We start from the raw sequence: 4,758 nt of genomic DNA, 5'->3' as shown, positions 1-4,758 counted from the left end.
TTGTTTGCAAAAGTATTCCATTCTTCCATTAGATCATTTTCTGAGTAAACGCCAGCACTCATTTTTACATTATAATCGATCTTAATTTCATTGTCCCATACCGCAATCTCTTTTTCTGGTATCTGTTGACAACATTGGTTCGGTCTGACAAGTTCCGTTTTTAATATACACCCCATTGGCTGATAATCTGATTCTATTCTGTCAATTATTTTTAAATCTTCCATCTTATCCAAACCTTCATAGTTAGTTATAGTGTAATCAACTACTGATGACCCCTTTCCCCTCTTCTTACCCGAGTTACCCACGTATGTAAATTCTCCTTGATTGTCACCTTCTAAGTTCCCATTTAATATACACCATCCTTTACGTTCTACTAACTTCATTAGCTGATCTCCTTCCGTATTGGCTACTTTGTCCTTAGATGCTATTTTTACTTCTTCCTCTTCTGGTCCTCTGTAAATTGCTCCCTTTGTACCCGTCCTTACATTAAAGTCTCCTCCGATTAGCAAATTTTCATTCCCTTTATCCTCTATTTCATCATCCAGTCTAGCTGTCAACTCTTTAATCTTGTCTTTACAGTATATTGTCCATATATTCCAGGTTTCATTTCCTAGAGTAATTTTGCTGCCCAGAGCCCCTTTAAAATCCTTTGCTGCTCCTTCTATTTCTATTATTTCTCTCCTGGTTCCTGTAATGATACCTCCACTTGCTCTTCCTTTCTTGTTTTCTCTTTTTGCAAATTGACACACCCAATTAAATCGCTTAGGTAACAGTTGCCTGAATCTCGCCCAATCCTTCTCCTCAATCCGAGTCTCTGTTAATCCGACATAATCAAAACTTTTTATAAAATTCCAGAAGTCCCTGTCTTTGTTCCTAGCACCAGCTACATTCCAGAAAAGAAATTTGCACCCCCCTGCTCTCGCACCCTTTCTTTTTTCTTGGTTCAAGGTCGTTGGGATTACTGAAAATTTGCATCTTCCCTTCTCTGACTCATCTCCAGGTCCCTCCAACTTATCCAAACTTGATTAACCCTCAATTTTTGGTATCCTAACTTTACGTCCTTACCTTGTTCTCTTTCAGTCCTGGCTATTTCTACTATTTTCCTTTGTATTCTGCTTTCTTCTCTGGTGAGATCATGATCAATAAAAATCTTGTTACCACTTAATACTTTTTTCCTTCCCATGATCGATAGCTTTTTTTCCCAGCTACCTATTTTCGCTATTACTGTTTTCTTTTTACAAAATCCTACTCTTGTTGCCCATATAATTTCTACTTCTATGTCTAGTTCATTTTTAAAGAACGCCTTTACCTCTGCTTTTTTGTCAGTTCCTTCTGCGTGCAGTCCTCTTATCACTACATTGTTTTTCCTTTCCCTTTTCTCCTGCGCTTCAAATGCTCTTTTTATCTCCAAAAAGTCTCTATTGTATGTGTACTCCTCCTTTCCCCTATTGACCACCGAGTTTCCCGTCTGAATTGAGTCATTTTCTTTCCTTATTTTATTTTCAATCTGCACTACTTTTGCCTTAATTGTTTCCTCTATAATCTGGCTGTTCTCTTTGATCCCAACGATGTAGTTTATTTCATTTAATTTACTTCTTAAAACTGTTCTTTCTTTTTCCCATTCTTCTGTTTTCCTTTTCAATTCTTCGTTTAAATGTCTTATATCTTTTTCGCGATTCTCCTTTTCCTTCTCTAATTGTAATTTCATTTGACGGTTCTCAAATTTTATGTCCTGCATGTGATGTCAGAAATACTTTAAAGCTGTTTCCCAATTCCCACCTTCTAACACTGAATTTGGGAAATTAAATTTGTTCTTTTCTAAATTTTTTTCTAAATTTTTCTCTTCCTGTTTTGCCTACTCTGTACTTGGTGCATTTATTGTATTCTGTATCGTTGATTCTGTCTCTGTTTTTTCCGAAGCTTTGAATATCTCATCTATCTTCTTGTTATTTTGAGCTTCTCTTACTAGTTTTTCTTCTTTTGGTGGTCTCCCTCTACCCCGTTTTTTCGTCTCGCCTATCTTATCTAGGTTATTTTCAGTTGTTTCAGTTTTATCAGTCTTGTCAGTCTTGTCTCTATCGATATCGGTATTTTTATTAAACTTCACGCCATCTGCTGCTGTTACACCTAACTTCGTGACCAGTTCCTTTTTTCCCTCGTTTTCTGCCATTTTAATACTTTTTCGATCTAACCTATAAATTTTAACCCCTTACGTATATCGCCAATAATAAAATACAAATACCTTTTTAAACGTCACTTTTTAGTCTCACTTATCAGCCTACTTTTATTGCACTTAATAATCACCACTCACACCATATAATATCATACAATAACCGTAATTCTTTATAAATACTTCCGTCGATATGGACACACATTCGCACACTTCCACTCCACCTAACCAAGTCCGTCTATAATTAATATTTGTTGCCTATTTCGAACCAAAAATGTTGCTTTATGCATTAACTAAAGTTCATTTTAGCTTATGGTGTGTTGAAACTTATATGATATAGTAAAATAATTATTTTTTAGACTAACACAGTTTTAACAGGAAATGTGTTTTTTCACTGAATACGATAAAAATTCTACATTGAACACTTAGTTCCCGAAAAATATTCATTTTTTGTATTCCCTTATTGTTCTAAACTAGTAAAAACAGTGCTAAAATTGGTTTTAAGCCCAATTTAAAATGAAACTTAAAAATGCTACCTGCAGGTAGCATTTTTATGGTTTCACAAGTTCGCGACAGTGAACAGTCCCTAACTTATCTGCATTTTCCTATTCAAATTTATTTGCAGCCACTTCCCATTCACTACAATTAAATAATGAAGAGCCTAATCTGCTTTATACAATTCATGGGACTTCATCAAACATCAATTGTATGATGCAGATTCGTTTCTGTAAAAGGGAACCTGCACTTTCTCCATTCAGTTTGACATCCTTCAAACTCCATTTTATTGAGAACTTGAAACGATTCATTCGTTTCTTCTGTCAATCGTAAATCACGAAATGAACTTATTTAGTTTTTTGAAGTTATCTTCTCTTATTCAGAATGTCTTAAAACTATAGAACGAATACATCTCCGAATGTGGCTTGGCAGATTTAATTAAGTCCAAATAGCTGACAAATTCAAAGAGTCCCAAAACAATTGAAATGCAACTTTGCCAATCTGGAATTTTAAGATACACATTTCAAAGCGCTCTAGTTCAATCGTTTCTTTTTTCCTTGGTATGCACACAATGGGTAGAATGAAGCGTATTGTTTAAACTATTGTTGAACTATTGACTATTTTTTAACAAAAAGGAGGAGAAAGTGAACTTGTAATGAACTACAAATTCATGCATGCCACCAAAATTCTCAAAAACGGTCGTAGTACATTTTTCAGTACATGCAGAGCCTTTCAAAATGGAATGGGTTAAAGTTTCATGGGCATACCTCGTGACCTATATGAGCTAAAACATTTTTGTTTTATTTTACGCAGAATTTAATCCTCTATAATTTGTTTTGTTAACGTTTTTCTGTAAGGTATGTACGAAACGAACAGTTTTGAAAAAAAACCTTTTTGGCTACAAACTGCTCAAAATAGCAAAAAAATTATGTTTTTTTTTTTTGAAGAGTCATAACTCTTGATCAATGAAGACTAGAATCTTATATATTTTTTTAATTCGTGCACAATGTCTTGCGCTACATTTTTTCTTCTTTTTTACCAATCACGTAGCTTAACCGAGAAGCGAAGTATTTTGAAAAAACAGAACACGACTATGACAAAGCCACCGAACGCGTCCTCGGGTTGTGGATAGAGGGTCCCTGTACCGAGGGTTTCTGCTGAATATGGTTACGAAAATAAATAGGCAGTCGCGGACAATTGTCCAGGGGTGGTCCCGAAGGAATTAACCGCCAAGCGGAAGTATGAAACCCGTGCCAAAAGCTGAATGGCACCTGGGTGAGGTGTCTCTAGCGGTGACTCTGGGATATCGGACGATCTCTCAGAGTACGCAGCTTTATCCTTGCATGCGGGGCTCTACAGGGATGGACGAAACCCTTTGCCTAGCATCTCGTGGGAACAACAATGACAACACCAAACATGGTTGTAGTAAGTGCAGTTAAAAACAACAGAACGCGCAGGGCTCCCGACAACGGGTCGGCCAACAATGCCGACCACATACGGATACTATCTGACGCTAAGAGAAGTCTAGAGCGGAGGGAAAGGTGGGTCAGAGAAAATCAACAGTTTCTCTCTCACCTATCTCAACTCTTCCAAGACTCTCCAGTTACTATCGACCACCCGCCCAAACCAGAGGAGGTCAAAGTATTTTGGAGAGAAGTCTACGAAGTGCAGCGTGGACTGGACGAAGACTCAGATTTATATATATATATTAGCAATTTCACTTTAAATTCATCTTTAAAGTCTGAAATTACCAAAGAATATCTCAAATACAAATTTAAAGACCGTATTGCCTTGATAACATGAGAAGTCAAAGTATGATTTTGTTTTGAATTCGCCCAATTTGTTGTAATGATATTGGTAGGGCGGAGGGGAATCTTCGATTCTTGCAGATTCTTGGCACCTCTAGTTCGCAGAACCGACGGAGAGTTTCCGAGAAATGTATTTCCCCGCAAAACAAATGCAATATAGATATATGAGCAGATCTTTAAAAATGCTTTCTTAAACACTTATTATATTATCTAACTAAATAGTATTTTATAAAATTTTAATTAAATAAATAAATTGATTAAAATAAAACTAAATCAAATAAAAAA

General features: G+C 36.0%; 1 protein-coding gene across 4 annotated transcripts in view; it reads left to right on the top strand.

The window, feature by feature from the left end:
* The window catches only part of LOC117173959 (zinc finger C4H2 domain-containing protein), a 36,543-nt gene that overhangs the window by 4,892 nt on the left and 26,893 nt on the right, over positions 1-4,758 (top strand). The gene's annotated exons all lie outside the window — the stretch shown is intronic.

The sequence above is a fragment of the Belonocnema kinseyi genome, chromosome 5 (genome assembly GCF_010883055.1).
Source record: "Belonocnema kinseyi isolate 2016_QV_RU_SX_M_011 chromosome 5, B_treatae_v1, whole genome shotgun sequence".
Classification (NCBI taxonomy): Eukaryota; Metazoa; Arthropoda; class Insecta; order Hymenoptera; family Cynipidae; genus Belonocnema; species Belonocnema kinseyi.
The sequence above is the reverse complement of the archived record's forward strand: the minus strand, read 5'-3'. Positions and strand labels throughout refer to the sequence as shown.